This window comes from Anser cygnoides, chromosome 4 (assembly GCF_040182565.1).
Source record: "Anser cygnoides isolate HZ-2024a breed goose chromosome 4, Taihu_goose_T2T_genome, whole genome shotgun sequence".
NCBI classification, from domain to species: Eukaryota; Metazoa; Chordata; class Aves; order Anseriformes; family Anatidae; genus Anser; species Anser cygnoides.
In genome coordinates, this window is record NC_089876.1 from 72,322,256 (window position 1) to 72,348,822 (window position 26,567).

Consider the following 26,567-nt stretch of genomic DNA (forward strand, 5'->3'; position numbering starts at 1 on the left):
TTGTGGTCACACATTTCAGTGCTTTTCCTCTACCCCACATACCCTATCAAATGAGCACAAAGGCAAACAAATCGATATTAAGCCATTAAAATGCAGAAAGTGTTTTTAGTTGAAAATTGTTCATGAATTAAAACAAACAAACAAGGAAACCATCCCCACACCTGTTCAAGTTCCTCACATGGTAGGGACTTTGTACAACCTAAAGCAGCAATCAGTTTTTCTTGCTTGCTTTCTGCTGCTGCACAACTCCAGTTCCCATCCACTGACAGTTTAAAGCTGTCCACAAAGACCGTGTCCAGCGATGCATGAGATGTAGGGCACGGCCAGCAAGTGGTTTTGAGCATTTTGCTACTCATCCTGTGAATGGTTCGACTGGAAGGATTTTGTCAGCACTCAGCGCAGGGCAGAGCAGGCTTGCTCCAAGGGAGTGCTCCTGCGCACCCAGGGAAGAAGGCAGCAAGGGAAAGGAAAGGGCACTGAGACATAGAGGAGCATCTGCATGGATCTGAGCGTCGTTCTCTGAACTGTCTGAACCTTAGCTTGAATTTGGAGCATCGCTATTAAGAGCTGTATCATGCTAAATGCTGTGTGAACAAAAAACAAGTGTTGTACATTAGATACAGTTATAGTTTTTATAGTGATATTAATTCCCTGAGTCATATAACTGGATGTACTTCAGTAAAGACAGCAAATACAGTTCAGAAGGAAATCTTTGGTTCACATGCTGCTTTTTGCTCTGTCCTGTTGTTGTGGATGCTATATTTTTTCCCCTCTTTTAAATATATTTTAGCAGGAATAATTCCAGCCTGGCAGCAGGTCTGCAAGAGCAAAGGAAGTAGCAGGAGCTGTAGCTTTTTTGACTGTATTTTTGTAAGTTTAACTAATTCATTAGTAGCATACTGTACATATTATAAGCAGGGATTTCATAGATGATTACAAGCTGCCAATTCAACCTGTCATGTAATTCGCCATTTTTTTTAACAATTATGTTCCATGTCTAGAGCACACTGCTGCATATTACTAATCTACTAATGAAGCAGTAGCTATATGCTGTATCTTTCTGATTCCAGCAAACACAGAATAAGTGCAAGTCAAACATTCCCTTGACAAATTGTATGAGCCAGGCTCTCATTTCTATCCAGAAAATAATCAGTTCAGCTAAGATGGGGGACATCTAGGTTACTATACATCTCAGCTCTGAGACTCTGTTGGTCCTGGTTGGTTTGCTGGTGGAATTATTCCAAATGCAGAAGAAGGAATCGAGGAAAAATTCTGGCATGTGGGACCCTCTGGGGCCCAAGAGGGACCAGGAGGTGTAGGGATGGTGCCTGTCTGGATAGCTTGCCCCAGGCCCTGTGGAGCAGCTGGAGAGCAGCTGGAGAGCAGCTTCCCGCAGGTAGCATAGCCCATGTCTGTCCTCCTGCTTCCAGGGCAGAAGGAAGGCGAGGAGATCTGTGACCTGCTGGTAGCAACACGCTGGCATTGAACATTGACTGAGCTCAGGATTGTCTGGAAGAAAGATGCTAGCATTAGAACAAAAGTTTCCAATACAATTTTTCCACGTGCTGTTCTCAGCTGCCAGCTCCTTATATAAGTCAGTACAGTTCTCCTTCATTTCAGCCCATTCCAACAGTGCTGAATGCTGATGAGCTAATACTTGGCTCAACACCAGCAAGTAATTTCCTAGTAATTAATTTGTTTTCTCTACACCTGACCTGAATTTTTTTTCAGGTAATTTGCAGGTTGGGTAACCCATCAGAATCAAATAATTTTAGGGGGTACCCAGGAGTACAATGAGTAATGGTTATTTTGACTCTGGCTTCCCTCAGTCTCTTTCTCCCTCTCTCTCTTGGCATTCAGGTTTCATCGCTATTATAGCACTTTGCATATAATTACCAACAGCTTTAGGTTATAATTATATTGTCATTTAGTACATTTGCAATGGGGAAAGAATGAACAAAGCAGTGAATTAAATATGTGAAGACTGTTGGTGTGTGCCTTTAGCTTTCTTAGCACCTTTATTAATATTTTGCAATGTTTATGAGGAGCTACCTAGGAAAACAGCCATTGCATGCATGTAAACATGTCACAACTCTAGGAGCTAGAAGGAAGAAATAAACAGGATGAGCAGATACCCTTCAGGATTTAGGAGTTTTTAATATGGACTTTAAAAAGTACTGCAATAATTTGAATGTTTATTTCACACAACATTTTCAAAAGACAGCAGCAACGAGCTAATGCTGCAATAAGTGGTAGAACTCCTCTTGACCTCAGTGAGAGAAGTAACAGTCACTCAAGAAAATACCACAGGATGCTTGCTGTTTGCACAACAGTGTGAAAGTTAAATCACTGGGAGTCTGTCTTTTGTCCTTGAGATAACAGCCAAACTCCTTTGCTGTTTGGTGTTTCCACTGCTGGTAACCAATGTAAAATACAGTTGAACAACTAAGTTTTGCCACCATATATCGGGAATAAATATGTTGTTTATCTCTGGGAAATCCATAATGGCTCCAGTTTACAAATAATCAAATCACCACATTTGTGAGTGCTGTGTAATCGGTATGTATGTGTATACATATACAAGCATACTCACTTGCACATGTGTATATGTAGTTACAGAATGAAGAGATTGAATTGCATAGCATAGTCAGGCAAAGAAAGCCGTGTGTTTCAGCTGCCTGACTCAGCAGGTGACCACAAGCTTCAGGGTTTCACATTATTTTCCTTCCTCTGATGGACCATGTTATGTCTGCCACTGACACTGGCTGCAGCACAGATCACAGTGATGGGTTACCATAATCACCAGTTTAGCAGCAGGCTGACGTGGAGTTTATTATAGCGTTGGTGCCTGCATGTGTAACACTGATTCTTTATTTGCAGGTGAATCTGGGGCCCCTTCAGGGACTCATGACTGCGAGTTTCATACAGTTCAAAGGCCAGATTTAGTTTGATGTGGGTGAGTACTTCAGAGCTTAAGACACAACAGCTAGTTTTCAAACTTCATTATATTTTTCTTATATCAGATGAATATGTCAACAGCATCTTTGCATGGCACCAAATCATTGCTAAAAACGTTGGTCAGTTTTTACATTCCTATGAACTCTATAAGGGAGTATACATGAAAAACAATGACTTGGAATATCTAAACAATTTCATGTTACTCTATGGTCAAAGAGAGGTATCCAACTTAAATCCTTGAGATGTACGGGTCATTCCACAAGTTTAAAATGTAAAGACTAGCAGTAAGCTATTACTGAATATATGAGAGAGATAGCATGGTAAAACATAAAATGTATCAGAAACTACAAACTTTCAGTGCGATATAAGTCTATGTAAAATATACTTTTACTGAATATATTAATTGTGTAGTTATCGACAAAGATGATAAGTATTTAGTAAAATAATTGTGCTTGTAACATATTTCAAGTTAGTATGAGAAGTTAGAATTTGACAGCATGGATGGAGATATTTCTAAAGATTGAATCATAGATTCATAGAACCATAGAATAATAGAATGGCTTCTGTTGGAAGGGACCTTACAGATCATCTAGTTCCAACCCCCTGCCATAGGCAGGGATGCCACCCACTAGAACAGGTTGGCCAAGGCCCCATCCAGCCTGGCCTTGAATACCTTCAGGGATGGGGCATCCACAGCTTCTCTGGGTAACCTGCTCCAGTGCCTCACTACACTTACAGTGAAGAATTTCTTCCTAATGTCTAATCTAAATCTATCCTCTTTTAGTTTAAGACTATTCCCCCTTGTCCTGTCTTTATCTACCCAAGTAAAGAGTCCCTCTCCATCCTTTTTAGAAGACCCATTTAAGTATTGAAAGGCTTCAATGAGGTCTCCATGGAGCCTTCTTTTCTCCAGGCTGAACATTGCCAGCTCTCTCAGCCTTTCTTCATAAGAGAGGTGCTCTGGCCTTCTGATCATCTTTGTGGCCCTTCTCTGGACCCGTTCTAACAGCCCCACATCCTTCTTGTGCTGGGGGCCGCAGACCTAGATGGAGAACTCCAAGTGTGGCCTCACAAGGGCAGAGCAGAGGGGGACAATCCCCTCCCTCCACCTGCTGCCCACCCCTCCGTTGGTGCAGCCCAGGAACCATTTGGCCTTCTGGGCTGCAAGCGCGCACTGCTGGCTCGTGTCAAGCTTTTCATATACCAGAACCCCCAGGTCCTTCTCTGCAGGGCTGCTCTCAATGAGTTCCTCTCCCAGTCTGTACTCATGTCTGGGATTGCCCCAACCCAGGTGCAGCGCCTTGCACTTAGACTAGTTGAACCTCCTTAGGTTCACATGGACCCACTTTTCTAACGTGTTCAGGTCCCTTTGAATGGCATCCCTTCCTTCTGTTGTATTGACTGCACCACTCAGGTTGGTGTCATCTTCAAATTTGCTGAGGGTGCACTCAATCTGTGTCATTGATGAAGATACTGAAAAGCACTGGTCCCAAGACAGACCCTGAGGGACACCACTTGTCACCGGCCTCCATCTGGACATAGAACCATTGACCACCACTCTCTGGGTGCAGCCTTCAAGCCAATTCCTTATCCACTGAATTGTCCAGCCTTCAAATCCATCTCTTTACTATTTTGGAGCTCAGGATGTCATGAGGGACTGTGTCAAAGGCCTTGCAGAAGACCAGGTAGATGACATTTATCAGTTTTCCCTTGTCAAGTGATGCAGTCACTCCATCACAGAAGCCCAGGCACAATTTGCCCTTGGTGAAGCCATGCTGGGTGTCTCGAATCACCTCGTCTTTTGTGTGCCTTAACATTGTCTCCAGGAGGATCCATTCTGTGATCTTGCCAGGCACAGAGGTGAGGCTCAATGCTCTTTAGTTCCCTGGGTCTGCCTTTCTACTCTTTTTTAAAATGGGAATAAAGTTTCCCTTTTGCCAGTCACCATGGGCTTCACCCGACTGCCATGATTTTTCAAATATGATGGATATATTGCTCTTTCTAGTGCAAATATTGCTTTTCCTAGCGATTTTATCTGTTGACTGGATAGGCACCTCTATATAGTGCAAGCAGTGGTTTTACAAGTGAAATCTGAGTGTTGATTTTTAAATAAAAGGCAACTTGCATAGGTCAATTTGGTTTAGAAACAATTTTCAATATAAGTGATTCAGCTAAAAATAATTAACAATAGAGAGTGTAAGCAATGTATAACTTCTTCATATTCAAATATTTAGTATTAAATGCTTTACAGTGTAACCCTTCAGTCCAACATATCTTCGTGTAGTGCAGAATAAAGTGTGAAGGTAATGACAATCAAATACGAGTGGAAACACTAGCTGACGTTTCTCAAATGACAAATTTTAGTGAGATTCCTCTCAAGTTTTTTTTTTTTACACGGAAAAGAGTATTAAAAGAAAAATACATCACATCTCCTGTCATTTCCTGGCCAGGTAGGAGGAGTAGGACTCAGATCATTATGGCTATGTAAACATCATCATTCTTTGTACTACGTAGAAGCCATAATATTCTTTTGGCAAAAAGATACACACAAAAAGAGAGAATAAAAGACTCTTGAAATTGCAAAGGCAAGACGTCCACAATTAGGCAATGCCACAACCAAGCTTTAAAGCCATTTCACCAAATTGTTTCCTTGCTAGGATTCCTCAGTGCAAGAAGGCAATAAGGACTTTTTAAATCATGGACAAAATACTTGTCCTCATTGCTGGGAGCTGCTGATATAATAAAAGCTCAGAAAGCATCCTGCAGTGGACAGATAATATAGGTGATTTCAGGCCAGTGTGTTGAAATTTGACAAAATTCTAAGTGCAAATAAAGTTCTGTAATGGGAGAACCTCACTGATTTTGTTGTGCTTAGCTGTGTTGGATGTGGTGTAGGGACTCCAGCCTAGATGCCAACTTATATTTCTAAAATCATAAGATTACAGTGTTACTTGTCCCCAGGGTAGCAAAACGCCAAATTGCTAAGTGCTGGGCCTGATGCCTTAGCCCTAGCAGGATTCTCAAAGCTGAGACTGTTTATTGAATCTCTTCTGTGAAATCTGATCAGGAATAGTTTTCTGAGTGAACGATACCCCTGAGAAGATGATGACTATGAGCCCCCGAGTAATATATTGCTTAGAAGACTAACAGAGAAGGTGATAGTCCCCAATTCAAAACATTTTATCTCTACCCGAATTTGAAAGCTGGCTCTAAGTATGTATCTGAAGATGAAATAAGCACCTTGACCAACGCTGGAAAATGGAATCATCAGTTGTTTTTCCTGACAGCCAAATTACAAAACTGTTCTCACTCTTTCTCTCTGGATCTATGAATACTTAGTATTTTATCATGGTCAAAGCTATTTTGAGTTTCAAGATCCCTGTAATTAATTAGCTAATTAAAGCATTTTTGGACCATTCAATGACTTTCTCTTATGAAGAACTAAGCACATATCTTAACCAGGCAATGTGTTCTGGTTAGAAAAATTTCCCACCAAATCATATTCAGTCACGTATAAATTGGTGCAAAAGACATATACACCATGAATTCTGTGCAAGTCTTTGTTTATTCCTACATCAAGTAAACTACTTTTACAATTATTTATTTTTAATAGAAGGAAAACAAACTCTGAATTTTTAAACTATGTTAATTTCATGAAAAGAGATGAGCAAAGTAATTCATTTATGACCATTGAATGCTAAGAGGCAAATTATATGAGTTTTCATTTTTCAAATTTTATGCACAAAGCATAAAATTCATTGATAGCAGCAATACCCTTCCAGCATGGTCTCTTAATAAACAATCTTTCAGAAAAACTATGATAAATAAAATATCTTTGATAGGTAAATGAATGCCATGAAAGGTAATGCTCTGCTTAATGGATGTACAACTTTACCATCATCCATTAATTTGTATAAGAATGAACTGTAAGTATAGGTGGTCTTCAAGTCAATTATACTTCAGCTAAGCATGACATGAAGAGCATACAACAAAACAGCTTCCTTGAAGCTGCAGTAATGGTGATCAACAGGACAGATAATCATGAAGGATTATTTTACTGGATCATAAATCCAGATCAATGCTGACAGGACTGAGCTCTGGGGATGACAAATCTCCTCTTTCTCTTGTGATGTTGTCTCAAAGATGCCAGGCTAATGATCTTAGTACATTAAGCTTTTTCCAGTACCATCATTTGATGGTGTCTTGTTTGAGTATTTGTATTCATCGTAAGTTACCAGATGAATTTTCAGGCCTTCATACATCTGATAAAAGTCATTCTGCAAGCTCTCTTTCCACAGAGAAATTTGAATCCAAACATTTGCTGTTGTTGCTACCAGATTGTATGAGTCAATACATAGCCATTCCACTCCATGCTGCAGAAACAGTTGTGTATTTAAGTAGGACTAATTAAAATGCAATATGAAATCAAAATGAAACCCCCAAAAGTGTTATTGATGTTTCAGAAATATCCTTAATACTTTTGTTAATTCTTCTAACTATTCAACTTTGTTTATTAGGAGGGATTCAAAGTGAAGTGGCTGAGAGACATTTTTGATGTGTTTTCTTCTTGCTATATTATCAAGAGAACTTTGTTTTAACGATCATTTCATTATTAAATGGTTCTGAAGGTATTGTCAGTCTTCCTGTGTATAAAACCCATATCTCTGATGATTCAGTATCCTTGACTCAGTCATGCACATTACATCTTTTTAAAGAGAGGATGTTACTGAACATGGCATTCAAGGTTTGGGAACACAACCTTGTCTATTGTTATTAATATACTTACATTCATATCATAGTAATGTCATTGGATCGACCACATTTTCTCATGTATTATTATTATCTGTGACTTCACTTTCTCAGCAGTGAATTTCATTTGCCCATGTGCTGCCCAGCTCCCTACTTTTGATAGATCTTCCAGGGGTACCTTCCTGAAATCTTTGTTCTGCCTAGTCAAAACAATTTTGTAATATCTGCAAAAGTTACCACTTCATTTTTCACCCCTTTCCGCTTCTGCAGAAAATCTATTTGTAAATATATATATATATTTGTATATTTATATGTATATTTATATTTATATATATATTTGTAAATATATACCTAGCAAATAATACATGTTATAAGTACATTTCAAAAACTGCTACTTTTCTTTGGATTATCTGGCCATATTATTGCAGATTTCTTTCCATGCTGAACTTCTGATGTACACTGTTACTTTTTTTTTCTGTCTTTTTACCAGTACCAAAGTTTTCCTAACTCTAACTCTTTTGATATTTCAGTCGAACTTCCAGATAAATGTATTTAGATCAATATTTAGATCAAAATTGTATACTAGTATAAAATGTATGTTATTAATTGAAACAACAGATTAGTTAAAAGAAAAAGTAATTCTGTTTTAGAGAAGTGATTATTTTCCTTTCATTTCACTGGTGAAGTGGCTGTTGTTCATAAAATCATAGAATCATAGAATAGCTTGGGTTGGAGGGGATCTTAAAGATCATCTAGTTCCCATCATGGTCTTGAACACGTCCAGGGATGGGGCATCCACAGCTTCTCTGAGCAACTTGCCTCACCACACAGTGACAATTTCACCATGAGTGAAAAATTCCCATTTAACATCTAATTTAAATCTACCCTCTTTTAGTTTAGAAACATTCACCCTTGTCCTGTCATTATCTGCCAGAGTAAAAAGTTGCTCTCCATCTTTTTAATAAGCCCTCTTTTAGTACTGAAAGGCTGCAATGAGGTCTCCCCAGGGCCTTCACTTCAGGCTCAGAACTCTCAACCCTTCTTCACAGGAGAGGTGCTCCAGCCCTCTGATTATCTTTGTGGCCCTCCTCCAGACCTGCTCTAACAGGCCCACATCTTTCATGTGCTGGGGGCCCCAGACCTGGATGGATCACAGAATCAGAGTATTAGGGATTGGAAGGGACCTTGAAAGATCATCTAGTCCAATCCTCCTGCCGGAGCAGGAACACCTAAATCACATCACACAGGAATGCATCCAGGTGGGTTTTGAATGTCTCCAGAGAAGGAGACTCCACAACCCCCTACAAGCGGCAGGCTTAGGCGCTTCCTGCAGCCAGAGGCTGAACAGCCACGTCTCTGGGCAGGCCCTCCGCCTGGGTCACCACAGCGTTTTTGGGGTGAGCTCTCTGCCTAGCGGATACCACGGTAGGAATGCAATCTCGCAGACTGCAAAGAGTTGGTGCAGAGCTCCAAGCCCTGCCAAGCTGCCTGCACACCGCTGCGCGTGCCCTGCTGGCCCCTTCCTGCTCCAGGAGGCTTTTTCTAGGCAGAGGGACTGGGCGCAGTTGCTGTGGCCCTGGCAACACTCGCTCCTTGTCAGCCTCTCTCACAAGAGCTGGCAGGTGCGGGCTGGTCACACCGCTGTCCTGGGCCACCCCTGGTGAAGCAAGGGCCCGAGATCCCCCTGTAACTCCTGGTCAGGCGCTGCGGCTGCGGTTGCACCAGCTTTGAGGCAGCCGACCCCAACTACTGGATGGATGCAGCACTTCAAGTGGAACCTCACAAGGGCAGAACAGAGGGGGCCCCTCCACCTGCTGGCCACTCCTCTGTTGATTCAGGCCAGGACACAGCTGGTCTTTTGGGCTGCAGGCATGCACTGCTGGCTCATGTCGAGCGTTTTGTCCACCAGAACCCCCAGGTCCTTCTCTGCAGGGCTGCTCTCAGTGAATTCTCCCAGTCTGTGCTCCTGTCTGGAGCTGTCCTGACCCCTGTGCAGCACCTCGCACTTGGACTTGTTGAACCACATTAGATTCACCTGGGCCCACTTATCTAGCTTGTTCAGATCCCTTCGGATAGCATCCCTTCCTTCTATTCTCTTTAGTGTGTCTCTTGCATTTGTGAACATCATGTTTGGACCTATATCACGACTGATCAACATAGTACATATATAGTACATATACTAGCATATTCTAACCTATAATATATACAATCTGCTAATCAATATACTAATACAAGGCAGGTTTTCTATAGTCTCTTTTCTTCTAAACTATCTTGATTTTAGAGCTGTATACATAAACAAATAATGTCCATGACAGTTAATGTTGTTTAAAAGGCTAAGTGCATGGCATCATGTTGTGCTCACCTGTTTTCATGTCTGTTTGAACACCAACATTATGCAGTGACTGTATTACCTTTCACTTTAAGTCAGTGGATGTTTGTCACTGGTACAGTTGGTAAAAGCTTTGCTGATGTGAGTGAGTAGGTAACCTCCTACTATCTAGGAACCAATCAATATGGCATTAGGGACTTATTTTTTCCCCACAGCTTTACCTGTCCTGATCTATTTAACTTGTCTGTCTCTGTTATCTCTGTGTTAATATGAGGTCTCAGCAGTGAAACAGTTATAAAAGAGTTCTAGTGTCCTAAGTTTACAAAATCATGTGAATCACAATATGCACTTCTGTATATATTTAATCAAAAATTTAACCCTGAATGCTTTTATTGGCTTCTGTTTACCTTCCTTTTATTTTTCTATATACTTCTAGAAAGTAACACTAAAAATAACATATTCCCAGAAAAGGGACAATTTTCTATTGTCATTGTAAAACCTAACATGATGGGTCTTTTATTTCTTACTTTTTAAGTATTATTTGGATAAACATTGGTTTCTTCTTCAGTGTTGGATTTGGTTAAATCTGGATGGTGAATTAGCAAAACAGGGAGGGTTGACTTTGTATTCTTACTGACACCAAGGCAATACAGGGTGAAGAAGCACATATGCATTGATATCAGTAGAACCTTTTCATTTTAAATAATTCAAAAATATGATCCTAATCACTTTCTTACTCATTTCACTAGTGTCAGTAGTTTAATTTTGCCTTTGCATCTACTTCAAGTTCCTTAGAAGAGGAGAAGCCTATAGATGGCCAAGAAGGGGAGACTATTTGTGAAAAGTCTTATATAAGTCTGGCCTGAAAACTTGCAGTGAGACTAGCATGGGATGTTATCACATTCTGAGATGTTGACAAATTGACGGTTAAAAGGGGGTGCTTTACTCATCCTTCCCATTCATTACTCTGTTTTGCCTACAGAAAGTTGAAATGAGGTAAGGAAGACTCTAGAAAGGTGAAAGCTTGGTGTTATAGCACAACCCTTTTTATTCTACATTTGCATGCAAATTGATCTGGAAATCCATCAGCTGACTCTGTTAATGAGGTCAAGAAAAACATGCAGAGTTAATCAAACCCAGCTATAGCTTTTATTGGTTAACTGTCTCCAGGGATGGAAACTCGGGAACACAATCTTTCTTCTGTGCTTGCAGAAACACCTTGCCAAAACAGTGGTATCAGAATTTAATTTCATTTAAGAGCTGCCTCTCTTTTCCCTTTTGCACAAAAGTTACCCATCCATGTCATTCTTGTCATTTTAATTGAACTTATAGACATGACTGGCATGTGGTGGAATTTACTCTGTCGGTATAACAATAATAAATTATTGCAGAAGGTTTGATAAAGAAACCTGGGACTTTGCAGAGAAGAATAGTAAGGAATTGGGGGCAGGGAGGAAGTAGTTTCATGAAATATAGCTTTGCCTGCCAGTCAACCTCTCTGTTTTATCCATTTATTCTTGTCATTTTGCTGCCTGTTGTTGCTTAATTATTCCAGACACTATGCCCATCATATTCTGAGTTATAGCTATTAATCAAATGGTTCAATCTTTTCCAGTATGCCTTTCAGACAGGATAATGTTCCTAGTTACCTTTACAGCTCCTCTGCTTTTTCCACCATTTTGCTTGCACTTTGAAATGCATTGTAGAAATAAGATTTATCTACTTGAATCCATGAAGGATATTAGGGAGGAAATTAATTTTAACTTTGAATCTGATTATCCCTAAAAGATTAATTGACATTGCCATTTGTGACCATGTGGCCTGAATAAAAACCATCGTGGGAAATGCCTGGATTCATAAGTATTCTAAATAAAGTCCTGCTGTAGTACATGTATTCATGAGAATTATATTCATGGTGGCCTCCCAAGTTTAAGATGCAACTAGGGAAAAACTGGGTGCTCATTTAAGCACGTATGTAACTGAAAAGGGTACCAAGAGTTTATGAGAGATATGATGAAATTATGCAATGAAAGGCTGTTCAAAAGAGAAGATAATGTCTGATGTGGTTGAGAATGAAGAATCAGTGTACATGCAAGCAGCAGGAATGAAACCGTTTCTCTTTAACAGCTGTAGGCCATCTTGCATAGTTTTTAGATGGTAAGAACTGAGGACCCTGTCTTGCCCCCCAGTTGTGAAAAGAGGCCATATTAGCTTTTCTTTAAAAAGTGTTTATACCTCTTTGGAAAATAAAATATCAAAAATATTGTAAAACTAGCTGAAGTGGAATTTAGATTTCTAAATCAAAAATAAAATGTATGTGGATGTCACTCTGCACTGTCAGAACCTTGAGAAGTTTCCATGATGGCTTCCCCACATATGTAGAAACATCTTGAGCAGTTAGATACCCCTTTGCTGTGTGCCAGATGTGAGGCGAAACAGTCCTCGAAACCAAAGGCTCTTGACAAGCCTGGCTCTATATGCTAAATGTGCTTAGGGCAGATCTACCCCACAGCAACAGTCCCTGAGCAAATCCCAGCATTTTCACCTATCGCACTTTTCAGTATGGCCGAAGGATGAAATGATGATAATGGATTCTGCTTCAACAGTTTATGTATTTTCCTTTAAACAAAAAAGAGGTATAAAATGTAATTAGTCTCAGCAGAAACCAGACTAACTGATTGTCCCCTACCAAGGTGAATAACCTAACTGCTTGGATACCGAGTAATGCTTCTTCATTAATCATGAATGTTGTCAAATTTAAGGATATTATTTAGAGATTTTAGTGAGTAAATTACTTCAGAAAGGGGTTCTCAAATTGTAGAGGTACCACCAAGAATGGACAAGGATGCCACTGTGAATAAGTGGGCAATTGAGATTAGCCTGAGTTCATAGGTGTTAGAATCAGGGAAGGGAGATTAGTAGATTATAAAGAATGGGAGGCAGTAGGATGATCTAGGTTAAGGTAACACTCAAGATAGACATTGGTCAGGAAGGACTGCATTTTTCAAGCTGAAGAGAGAAACACTGAAGTAGGCAAGATGCAAAAAGTAAAGTTCCCAGGAAATAATTTTATCTGCATGAATGTATAAAGGAGACAAAATCTTAGCAATATTGTTCAGAAAGAATATGCAAACTTTGGATTTTCAGATTTAGGAAAACGTCCAAACCTAAAATGGCATCCAGATAAATGTGACAGTAACAGGCATCACACTTTTGTTCACTCTGATGGAGGGTGTAAAGGGAAATCTTGAGTCACAACAGTATTTCTGTTTTAGTTATACTAAGGCAAAATGAGCAGCTGCACCACCGCAAGAGATATCAAAGAGACAGACTATAATTTTAGTTTAGACCAAGAGAGAAGAGTTTGGGATAGAAAAACGTATCCATGCATTGTCAGAATACAGTAGGTGGTTAAATTGGGGTCGTTAAGATCTAGGGCAGTCACGTTCATTGAACAGAGTTTGGAAAGTTTGTATTTTAAAATTGAATTAAGTAAACAAATATTATTTAAGTTCACTATAGTGATTAGGAAGAAGAATATGAGTCTTTGTTTTCCCATCAAAGGGTTGTAAAGCAAAACATAGTTCTTCCTTCACCGATGGCGTTACCTTGATGTTATATTTTATAAGTAAAAGAACATTCAATCTCTCAGAATCCTTTTAACAGCTATGTATGTGGGTGATGCACATGCAAAGTTAATTTTTTTATTTCATATTTCATAATTAGAAACTAAAGCCTTTGATAATGTGATAAGTGGTCCAAAAGGAGGTTGCAAATCATCATGGCTAACTAATTATCTACTGTATAATCAAAAAAACACAAGAGGAACAGACACCTGCATAATGCAAGCCTTTGGAACAGATGTGCCCCTATTAATAGACATGAGTTGCCTATTAAAACTCTGTGGTGACACAGAATGTTTTCCACTTTATGAAGGATACCCTCCCTAACCTTCAGTTTCTGTGTAATAATAAGCAAGAAAAATGTAGAAGTGGCGTGACTTTCCTCTTTTCCTCATTATGGTACAATGTGTATCCTTAGCCCTCCAAGGTTTTAAAGGTGCCATGCTTTATCCAGCTGATTTTATGGAATACATATTGTCTGAAAATGTGACAATAAGATATCATTCAATGGCAATGTTTGTCAGTAAAGAAATTCAGTACTCAAAGTCCATTACAAATATCAGACAGATGTGCTGCTAATTACATATGTAACAAGCAATGTAGTGTGGGAGAGTGTTCTTAAAGATACCAGAATAGCAGTCTCAGAAATGTATGACAATAAAAAAGAGAGCTACTAAAAATATGCTACAGGGAACAGAAAACTCATACATTTATTCATGAGAGTATTATTTTAGATATTAATAACTGTTTCCTGGCCCCAACATGTTGCAATGGACATGGGCTGTAAAGTTTCATTTTGTGGAAATGTACATTATATATGTGGCTCGTCCTATAGATTTTAATGGTAGTATTTATATGCTTAAAACTAGGTTTAGGCATATGTGTTTACAAAATACAACTCATAAGTATTAGATATGTTGCCCATTCTTCCCTGATACATACAGCTAAAATTAACCAGGTCTAAAAAATAATTGAAGTATTTTCTGGAGAAATAAATAAATAAATAAATAAAAATCTCAGAATAAAACAATTTTGGAGAAAGTGAGCAAAGCAGAGGTAATTAAACACAGTAATCTGATACGAGTTGACTTTTTTTTTATTTTTTCTTTTTGCTGTACATGAACAACACAACTGAAATGTTATGAAAAAAATAACAGAATATTTTTTCAGTCATTCAGCCTGGCAAACTCTGCATCCATAGTCTTTTTTTCCTTTTCATATTTTCTAGTAAAAAATTTCATTTTCATTTGAAATTTGAGGAAGAGAATACTTTCTATATCCTCCAAATTTTCTTAGTTGAGATAACCAAACACTAGTGTCAGAGAGGAGCTATCTCAAATGCAAGTCTTCCTTTTTCAATAACTTGCAGGTGAAATTCTTACAGGACATGTAGTATGGGGACATTGGTGTCCATGGTTTTTCTTTAGGATTAAGCTCTACTGAGTCGATGAACTGAATGAAGGTGAGGAATTTCAAACTTCCTTTATTAAAAAATCCATTTCCGATAGCTGATAGACTTCTGCAAACCTCACACAATATTCAGTTTCCCTGGACTGCAAAGGCAGGTGAAGATTTGGGGCACTTCCCAGCAGAGGACCTGGAACTGTTCTGCCTTCTAATTCCCGCTTCCCGTAGGGTGATTAAGGCAGATGGACTGGAGGTCTGAGGAAGGGCCCTAACACCTATGGCCATGCAGTATTAGTTACCTTTTTCTGGAGTAAATATTTCATCTTGTGGTGATTTTACCCTGAAGGGCAGCTGGACTCCACCACACTGCTCTCTCTCTCCCCCTCCTCAAAGAAAAAGGGGAAGAAAATACAATGGAAGTGGCTCAAGGGTTGAAATAAGGAGAGGGAGATCACAACAATTATCGTCATGGGCAAAACAGACTTAGAGTAGAGAGATTAATATAATTTATTGCCTATCACTAGCAGACTAGAGCAGTGAGAAGCTGAAAACAAACTAAAAACACCTTCCCCCTCACTCCATCCATCCTCTTCTACCTCCTCACCGTGAGCAGTGCAGAGGAACAGGGAACGGGGTCTGCAGTCAGTCCATGACGCTTTGTCTCCACCGCTCCCTCACGGTCCCTCTCTGCCCCTGCTCCACGCGGGGTCCCTCCCACGGGATGCCGTCCTGCCCGAACTGAGCCTGCGGGGGCTGCCCACAGGCCGCAGCTCTTCAAGAACTGCTCCCACACGGCTCCGTACCACAGGGTCCATCCCCCAGGAGCAAACTGCTCCAGCACGGGTCCCCCACGGGCGGCAGCTCCCCCCAGCCCCCTGCTCCTGCGTGGGCTCCTCTCCACGGGCTGCAGCTCCGGCCCGGGGCCTGCTCCTGCGGGGGCTCTCCATGGGCCGCAGCCTCCTCCAGGCCACATCCACCTGCTCCACCGGGGGCTCCTCCACGGGCTGCAGCGTGGAGATCTGCTCCGTGTGGGACCCGTGGGCTGCAGGGGGACAGCCTGCTCCACCAGGGGCCTCTCCACAGGCCGCAGGGGAACTGCTGCTGCCTGCCTGGAGCACCTCCTGCCCTCCTGCTGCACTCACCTTGGGGGCTGCAGGGATGTTTTGTCTCTACATTTTCTCACTCCTCTCTCACAGCTGCTCTTGTGGAGCAGTTTTTTCCCTTTCTTGCATCTGCTTTCCCAAAGGTACACCCAGCATTGCTCACTGCCTCAGCTCTGGACAGCAGCAGGTCCCTTTTGGAGCTGGCTGGAGCTGGTTCTGCTCTGGCATGGGGCAGCTACTACATTCTGCTCACAGAGGCCATCCCTGCAGCCCCCCGCTACAAAAACCTTGCCACATAAACCCAGTACACAAATGGAAGAGAAATACTCTGAACTGTGGCTAGCACTGGGATAATGTGCCTGAGTTTGTAGAGAGATGGTAGCAGAATCTGTGATGAATATAAATTGTCCCATCTATCCTGAAACAGAGCTTAGGAGTAGGTAATGCCTACACATGCATTACCACTGTCCAAGTTTCTCTGTTGCAGGAGAGGAAGTTTGGCTGGTAGTGCACAAAAAGGAAATCCCAATTACAGAAGCATGTAGAGCTTTATGCATGACAAAAGGTGACACATGAATTGAAAAGGGCTGTACTGGCCCAAGAATATGTGGTTAATGTGTCCTCCTCTTTCCCTGTTGTTAAAAACTGCATGAAGCTTCTAATTTTCAGAAACTCAATCCAGTTTCAAAAGTGTTCTTTTTACATACTATTTTACTTTTTTTCTTGCCAAAATTCAGGATAAGCTGAATACAGCTATAAGATTCAATGATCAGTTTAGAATACATAAATGGAAAATGTTGGCCACAGATGATTCCATTCGGGGTAACAGGAGCCTTCCTTTTGGAACAATGTGTTATGCATTTCTAAAACATGTTTGACAGCATCAGGGCACTACAGTGAAGCTGAAAGACAGCTGAGGTTTAGATATTTTCCGTGTCTAAAATATCTTTATTGTGACAAGTAGCGATTAGCTTAAAAGGTCAAACTGAATGTTATATCATGTACTGTAGTAAATGTAGAGAGATGTTAAAATATATTCATAGAGAATGAGAGCATGTGTATATTCATTCAGTGAGAACAAATATATTCAAATATATACAGGAAATCTACTCCATCCATCTAAGTCTCTCAGACCCAAAGTACTCACCATTAAAACGTCAGCAATTGTTAATGTTTATCGCAGAGTAGGAATGAGATTACCTCAGCTTTTCCTTCCATTTAAGATGAAAGATATTCTATAATAACTGGTTTTTTATTTTATTTTATTTTTTAATAAAAGAAAAATGCATTTGTGGACTTAGGTGTGGTTTTCTTTGTTTTGTTTGTTTGTTTTTTTTTTTTGGTGGTGGTGTTTTTTTATTTTATTTATTTGTTTTTTTTTTATTATTTTTTAAGGCAGTTCTCAAGTTACAGTAGCTATTTGCACTTTGGGATTTTAAAGAGTGGTAGTGCCAACTTCTGTGTCTGCATGGAGACAATGGGACCGTCATTGCTTCTCTGCCGGAAGGTCATGCTAAAGATGGTGTTACAGATCAGAGATCCATTCTTCTCTTTCTTCTTATTGTTCATTCTGGTTGTAGCTCTGTTGCTGACCTCCTAGAGTGCCAGATGTGACATTTTTAGGGCTCAATTCACTGCTCCATATAAGGCATCGAATGCTTTTTGAGATTCCACATCAAATGGAGCTAACAGATTAAGAAATAGGACCTACAAGAGACCTATGTCTTCTGAAGCGGCAGCCAGCATCCAAGTGAAGTACCTTAGAGCACCTCAAGTGCCACTATGTCAAAATGGCACCCCAACACATACATGCAGGAACTTTAGTCACTTTTTTGTGTTGTGAGATGTAGCCAAATCTCCATCTGCTTTCTTTCCTTCACTTCTCACCTGCCCATATAGTTAGAAATAGGCTGCTTATCCTCAGGTCAACATAACCCATTGCACAAGGGTAGCTGTAACTGGATATATTTTGCATGGCCTACTGGTGACAAAGTCTAACTTGGCGAATTTAGGAGTATACATTTATGTATTTTCTTTTCTGTGGCCTATTCACTCTCCTCATTGCTATTGCCCTCAGGGACACATTCACTCACAAAGATTTGTCATCTGTCATCCAGAATTCATCATAATTTTGTTGCACATTAGATTTGACACAACTATGATGAATACCCAGGGTACTGCTTTCCCATTCTGTGAGTGCTACTTAAATTTATACAGTCTGTATTATCCTGGTGACTCATTTCATTTTGATACCATTTTTTTTTAATCTAGAAGGCTGAACAGCATGTCCTGACTTTGGTCTCTTGCCAACTCTAGTGAGCTTTGCTTTCCCACAGTGCAGAAGATCCTCGCCAAAAAGCTAATGCATGCAGCTGAGAACTCAGCTGATCAGAGCAGCCCTGTCCTTTCACATAGAGGGGGGAACAGGCCACTGAAAACTGGAGGAGAACATGTAATTGATTCATATTAGATCTTCTTCATAATTCTGGAACAATTTCTTTGGTCTAAATAATTTCAGTTGTATTTTGCTTATGTTGATATATACAGGAGGTAGGACCTTTTCTCCCCAAACTGCTACTGGCCCAGCATGAATGACTTCAGAAAGGTAATTCACTTCCCCATGATACTGTTTCCTTGTCTGTATATAGGAATAACCTCCACAGTAAAGCATATGAGGATTTTCAGATAAAAAAGAGAGTCTTTCTGAAATCTAGATATTACTGTGATGAGATCTAATATACCAAATATTCTCCATGCAGTTACATAAACAAAAGGTTAGTATGCCATTAGAGCCAGTTTGATCTTAACAGCATGGGACAGGGTATATGAGTTGATTTTATAAAAGTTGGTATTCTTTCTGAATTGAAATGCCATGCTCCTAGGTGCCAGCAACAGGCAGAAACACTATGTAATTGCAACTGCCCAAGCCATATACCAAACAGAAATGTGAGATCTACATGATGTAAATTGGAAATTGATCCCATGTGTTTAGTGCTTCCTCAAGTGTAAGGAACTGTACATCGACATTGTCAGCGTTGAGAGTCACCGACACTCAAAACCAAAAATAGGGTGGTCTTCTCTGTAAATAACATGCACATCAGGCAGATAGTCTGCCAATCAAAAGAGAGTGAGAACCCATCAGCCAAAAGATATCTGTTTAGACATGGAGAAGAATACCCCACTTTCTCCAAAGATGAGTAAGAACATTTTATTTATGATGATAATTTCTTTCTCTCTCCTCTGCATCTGTTGCACAGATGAGAAAAAGAGCAGAGAAGAGTATGGATTCAAGACTGATACATCCCACCCATGCAGAGCAGTTCCATAATATCATGGGCATTACTACATTAACCCACACAGAAAAAGCCCCCATTCTGGGAAACTGGGCTCTTTCTTCACAGTTTGGTTGCAAATCTGCCAGGTTTATCCATACAAATAATGCTCTGCAAAAACATGAATGCATTTTTAAACTTGTAATTTCTATGGTGAGCTCATATAACCATTTTCATTATTATTAATTTGTAAAGACATAATTAAAAGCCTAAGAAATTTGAAGAGCCACAGGTCTGTGTCTGCCTTATGAAGATGCATGCCAGTTGTTATTTCTCTTGATGAATCAAGATGCTCAGGGTTTTGTCATTTTCTATTAAAAAAAGACCATCAGAAGTATTGTTGCATACAGAAACGCTCAAGTCTGAGAGGTCTGATCCTGAGAAGGATCTATACAGCAAGTCTTTGTAACTGTTTGTGGACAGAAATGATAGGAAAAAGAAAAACAGAAAATAGCAAAAGCTTTATAAAACAGAAGAGCATGTATAAAAGTTAAAAAACGGCATAAATGAAGCTTTGAAGATGACCTCTGAGAGACACAAATGAGCCTGTCTTTAGAACAGATAGGAAATTTAGTAGAAAAAGATAAATGGAACTGATTTGGCATAGCAAATGGAATACATCTATTAAATATACACTTTATGTACTCTAACTCATAGCATGCATACAAGTACAAAATGTATTAACCAACCTACTGGACAAATAATCGTCCAGTGCATCAGTGTTACAGTATTATAAGCTTCTGTCACATTTTCACATTCTGTAAGTAATATCAACTAAGTACTGCATATTTTAAAATGAAAATTATAACTAATCTTTAGATTTATTAAACACATTTATTAGGTTATTTTTAATTAGTATAATTAAATGTATCAGATTGTTACAGTATGTTTTTTTTTTTCCATGGAGTGTGTATAAAGTTGTTCTTGCCTTCGTCGTGTACAAGGAATAAGTTGGTTACTAATTGTGAATCCTTTTCTGATTTTAATGATTTTAATTGTAGTATCTGGATGTAGAAATGTAGGATTAAACATTGCCATACTTGATTATACTGAAGGCAGTGGTCAAAATCAAAGCAACAGAGTGAAAAGATGACATTCTGCTTGAGGGCACCATTGTTTGTACAGAATATGTAGCTCTTGAGGTGTTCCTAATGTTTTACCCTTTGGGGTCAAAGCAATTAAGGCAATTCTCCATGGAACTAATGCTTTTCTGTGCTCTCTGTTTTCAGTATAAAGTGTTAAAAGCTCTACAGTCTCATCATCTGTGTACCTTCTCCTTTCCTGAAGGTTTAGAATTAATTTATTGTATTCCTTTTTATGCTAATGTTAGTTTTAGCATTCCAATATGAATTTTTAGTCTGGCAAAGTCATCGTCAGGTACATCTAATGCCCTCATATCTTTAAAGAAAGAGAGAACAGAAGATTCAAGCTGCTGCTAAATTCTGTGCTTTGTAGCAATAATATACTCATTATAATGGTAATATGCCATTACAACCAAATGGGAGGATAATATCTATGGACATGTCATCATAATGAATTAATGCGATTTCTCCTTAATGTGAATTCTCCTTAATTAGATATCTATATCCAGATAATATTTCCAAATTAAAGTTTTCCTATGTATTGCATGGTTTGGGTTCAATAACTGGGCACTGTTCATACTGGGCACTGTACTGGACACTGGGCATATATCAGCGTATATTGCATAAGCATATCAGATGTGATTAAAGATCAGTGAAACAGGAATTTTTTTCAAATAATAAGACTCATCCTGTATTCGTGTCTCAGACAAAATTCCAGTTGTCTTGATGGACAGTTGGTTTGCATACATTTTTAATAATTTATTTTTATCAGTGATCGAAAGAGGATAGTTGTCATTTCACTTACAGAAAAAAATTGCCCAGCAAAATGACGGATGTTTCAACAGAATCTGTAAATCTGATGAAATTGGAAGAGATGTGTTTTTCCTCTTCCTTATTTTGTTCCATTAAAATACTTCAAGAACATAATAGAGGCAGTAAAAATTAGATCTTTTTAGTAGTGCCATTGAGCTCATTGTGAGCTGGAGGTGTAATAGAAATTGTGCCTTAGTGTTTTAGATGAATCTTGATTTCACTCTTCTGTGACAGAAGAACAAGAACAGATACCGTTCTATTTTCCTTACGAGGTCATTCTTTCAAAGCAGTAAGCATAACAGAGATACATATCTGACGTGAGAAAGTGAAGCCTGCTATGTGAAAGAGCATTCAACTGAATAGTCTCACCTAAAAGGCCAGGTTGTCAACCCAGTGCACCCTCAGACTAACCATCCTGGGCCCTGAAGGTATGACAGGGGAAATGAAGAGGAGTTCCCTCCAACACAGAAAGCACCACATTGGCAGGTCGAGACTGTGACCTCTACTACAGCCCGCAGGCAGCAATAACTCCTGTTGCTTATGAGACATCAGTTCAGTGGCAGAACTGACTGCTACTTTAGCCGTGGGGTAACAGTAAGTCCTGTGGAGCTTTAGACCCCAGGTCCCAAGCAAGGGGGCTGGTGTAACCATAGGCATGAATTCAGAAAACATGCCCTTCCACCTTTTTTTCCTTAAGTCTTTCCCCCATGTAATGTACTAGTGTAATCAGATCTTCTGTGCCTCACTGTGTATTTGTGTGTGTGCATCTGTGAATACAAAACCATGCAAGAATTCATCTAAAAAGGAGTGTAGGTAAAGACAAATTAATACTAGCTACAGGATTACTAGCTAGTAATTTGGATCATACCACTAACTACTTCAAAAGGAACTTGGGTAAGACTCCTTACCACTGTGACAATTCAACAGCCAGACACTTAGTTAAGAACAACATTCCTGCTGTCCAAAGTAGAAGAGGATCCACCCTTCCTCAGGTATGTGGCTGGCAGGAAAAAATGCAGCATGCTCTTCTTTTATTCTTAGCCTTGAAGAGCATGGCTCTAGGAACCTATAGACTTGAATTGCAAATGAGTAATAAAGGGCATTTTTAGAGAATATGTTTTAAAGCTATAAGCCAAATTCATTTTAATGTAGGGCTTCTGATGCGGAACCATCCATCTTAGATGTGTTGTAACACTATGTTGGATGCAAAACAGAAAAAGTTTGGAAGTGGATGCAGGGGCAGCAGGGAAAGCCACTGCTGTTGCAGCTTCAACTGGGAAGGCTCTGGAAAAGCTACGTGTTCCTCCTACCAAAGTCCTTAAGAAGGCAGATAACACTGTTACTCCCTTCTACTGTGTGAGAATCCCATAATAGGCTAGGCTGATCAAGTTGTTGTTATCTGTATTTCTTTATTCTGGCAAGATTCAATCTCTTTCTATAATAAGAAGTTCATTCAGACAGTCTTTCCAGCAATATTAAATCTCTATTCTCTCTCATACACTGCAGCATTTTTGGATCTTCTTTTTGTTAGAGAAATATGTCTGGGTTCATTGTGGGCATTGTGTTGTGGGATATCACATGCGTAGGCTTCATCTAAGAAAACATCTTCAAACTAATGAGTGGCAAGCCATGCTTCTGCCTGTATACTTGAATATTTCTCACAACCTCACAGACAGACTCACTTCTTTTATTAAAAATGTAAGCAAAACTAGTGGCACTGAAGTTTGCTTCATTTTTCAAAATTTCAGGCTTTCAAAACCAAGATCCTTACTGCTTTGTCTAGGGCAGCATTAGCATAATCTTGCCTCCTCAGCACAAATGTTCCCCTTCCCTGGTCACACAAGTTGTGACATTTAATTGATGCTGTTTGAATGTATGTACTTAGCTGGTGTAAATCAGCACCACTGCACTGCTTTTGGTGAAGCAGCACCAGCTTACAGCTGACACTAGACTTCTTCGATGAAAGAATGCAGGTCCTTTAGGGAAGCATCACACGCAGGTGTGAAGGGTTGTGGAGAAGTTGTGTTGTTCTGCACTTCTGCATTTGATTTTAGAGCAAAAAGTAATAAGGATAATTAAAGTGCTTAGTGTATCTGCACTTGCAGTAAGTTATACTGGTTGGTAAAAAAAGGATATTGTACCTGCTACAATTTGCTCTAGCTTTAAATATATGTTCATATTTCTACAGTTTGAATATAAGTTCTAGCAGTGAGCTTATAGTGCACTTTCCCATGACAACAAAAACAAAAAAAATATTAATAATCAATATTTTACTATTAGTTGACCAAAGCTAGCTTAAGAGTCGGTCCTTTTCCTCTCTTTCTCACCTTGCATCCCCCAGATCCTCTTCTGTCAGCCAAAGAGTAATTAGATGTATGTTTTTGTTATGCACAGCTCAGTCTATACATGTAGCTATAAATTCAAAATGCCTCAGTCACCTATTCCAGCAAACCATGTGTGCAAGGTGTTCTTGTTGAGACTTTTAGTCAGATATCAGGATCCAATTAGGTTTCCCTTCATCTTTATTTTTCTTTTGGAACATCTTTACAGCTGAATGCAGAGGGGAAGAGGATAAATGGCATAAAACTGGCCAACATCAGAGGACGTTCTACATCAAGACACATTCCTGGATGAGTTGTACTGCCTGAGAAGAGTAAAAATCTCGTTAAGAGAGGAAAGGATCTAGGTAGGTTTCTTTTGGCATTATATTTCTGCATAAACTGGACAACTATGTCATTTCTAAGGTTGTCCAGCTACATGGCTTTGTGTCATATCATGCTCTAGTGAGTGTCTAATGAATCTTGCATTGTTACCACTGTGTACAACTTCCCGTGTATTTTTTACTTAATTTAGTGAACTTAATCAACTAAATCATGAGCTCATAAATAGGTTCATAAGGCGACCAGACTGTATTCAGTTTAATGAAAGAGTGAATATCCTGATATTTTGCATCTGAAGCAGAGTAAGCAGGTGTCTTGTATCAAGCACAGTTCATAATGAGCTATAATTTTGCACTGCAGCTGATGCTTGCAATTCTATGGAAACAGTAAAACTTTGCAACAAATTTTCTCTTCTTGTGTTTATGTTTTGATGTGACATCTTCTTTTGCAATTCATCACCTTTGTAGCAAAAAAAAAAGAAATCTAAGTATGTATGAATTCCATGAAATATGAACTTAGTAATGTGAGATATGAGCTTTAAGTTGCTGCTAGACTGAAGATCTCTTACCTCCAAAATACGACATTATTGGATTATTTCTAAATCTGGCAACATTCCACATATTGCTTGAAATTTGTGGATTTATATTCCCACTCTTTCTGAATTTCTTAACAGCTACAGTTCTAGTGAGAATGTACTAAAATTTAATTTGTCTGTAAATCTCTTCTGTCATATGCAAACACTGTAAGATCTTCAAGAGAATTGCTTTTTTAAAATAAAAGACACACAATACCTAGATTTTCAGTGTAAAACCCTGCGTGCAAAATACAAATGAGAGAAAATATGTCCCAGAATAATTGAAATAACTGCCCATCGGCAGTGTAAAAATCATATTATAAGTATAAATAATAGGGGACATGGGGCCAGGGTCTGCCATCAGTTGCTTCACTAAAATCAGGAGCACAAGTAAGTAGATCCAGATAGTTTTCACCACAAGTGAGGATTTAGCAAAATCTGGACAGCACTTTGTGTCACGTTGTAAATAAGGATTTTGAATGGTAATGGCATCTTAGCAGAAGGGAAGACAACTCCCATCCCCTACCAAGTATCTTTCTTCTGTGAAGGACAATTTCCTTCCTGTGTTTCATTAAGTTCTGAAGGATGATGTGTTGTACACCTGTATTTTATCAGTGTTCAGCTTTGGTAATATACCTCCTATTATGCATTAGGTGCAGTAAAATTCTTGTTTTCATATGTAGCTGATAGGATCTTTGTGAAACAGAATTTGAATTTGATTTTTGAGCCATGAATTTGTGAAGGAAAAATGTTATCTGATATATTCTGGTTAAAAACCTGCTATTCTCTGTATTTACATGGTGAATCAGAGCTGTTTTGAGGCAGGCATCCTTTGTGTGTATATTTATACATGTATTCTTGCATAAGTGTGAGAGAACAAGTACGCTTGAGAGCAATAGCCCTTAAGCAGAAAGCACATGGAGTAACTGCTGTGGGCAAGGAGCCCGCAGGGGTGCAAATTTTTCAGTCCTATTTACAACTCCAGGGGAACACAACTGGTAAACACTATCCAGAAGGTATTTTGCATAGCTGGGCTAACAGTGACTGCTAGGGACACACAGTCTGGACTTCAGGATATAAGCTCTGCTGAAGAGTTGAGTATAATCTGATAACGATGAGAGATGGAGAGAGGGAGAGAAGAAGCTGCTGAGTATTTAGCTATGACAGTGCTTTGGGGTGGATGTGTGGGTGCCTCCACTAAAAACTCCGTGCATCCAGGTCTGTGCAGGGGTTCTTCCTACAGTGTATCTCTGGAAACGCACAGAAAACTAAGCCTACAAGTCATGAAGCAGGGAGAACAGGTTGCCCTGTTCTTTAGCTTTGCACATCATGCTCCTCCAGGAGAGAGTGATCTCTGTTAAGTGGATTTGTCATTCACCTCTAACTGACTCCACTCTGTTGACGAGGCTTCAGTGGGAAATGCTCCAGCAAAGCAAGCTCTCACTTGCAAGGAGGAAAAATGACCATGTGGCTCTGCCTGCTTTCAGGTGCCTGTCATGCTGCCCATGGCTCTCCTGCCTGGGCTTTCATGCCAGGCCAAACCAGTCACACCTTCCCTCTCCCACTAAGGCCTCAGAAGCAGGGAGGCATGCTTTCACCAGTGACACTTCTTTCTATCTGAGTAATCACCTCTGTCCCTCAAGACACTGTCCTAGGTGAAGTTGTCTCCATGGCTTGGCAAGGGAGAGAGAGAAGCTAGCTGAAGGGTCTGTACTGATCTGGGGGGGCATCACAGATACTGTGGTGGTAGCCAAGACTTTTAAGAAATCCATAGGCAGGATTTAAATGTAATTGTTGAAATCGTGTCGGTTCATTTTGTACTTATCTAAGATGTGTTTTCTGTTCTTTGTAGTCATGGTTTAAGAAAGGCTTATCTGAAATCTGAACTGTTCAAACAAGGGGCTAGGCATAGCAGATCTCACAAGAGCCAAAGGAAC

At 39.6% G+C, this 26,567-nt stretch overlaps 1 long non-coding RNA gene across 2 annotated transcripts in view; it reads left to right on the plus strand.

Annotated features, from left to right (window-relative positions):
- Window positions 1-26,005, plus strand: part of LOC106041252 (uncharacterized) — a 120,153-nt gene extending 94,148 nt beyond the window's left edge. For both annotated transcript variants that reach the window (XR_007158632.2, XR_001210405.3), the window contains exons 3-4: window positions 2,881-2,956; window positions 23,947-26,005. This is a non-coding gene — a long non-coding RNA (uncharacterized lncRNA). The remainder of the gene's footprint in view (window positions 1-2,880; window positions 2,957-23,946) is intronic.
- The last annotated feature ends 562 nt before the right edge of the window (window positions 26,006-26,567 follow it).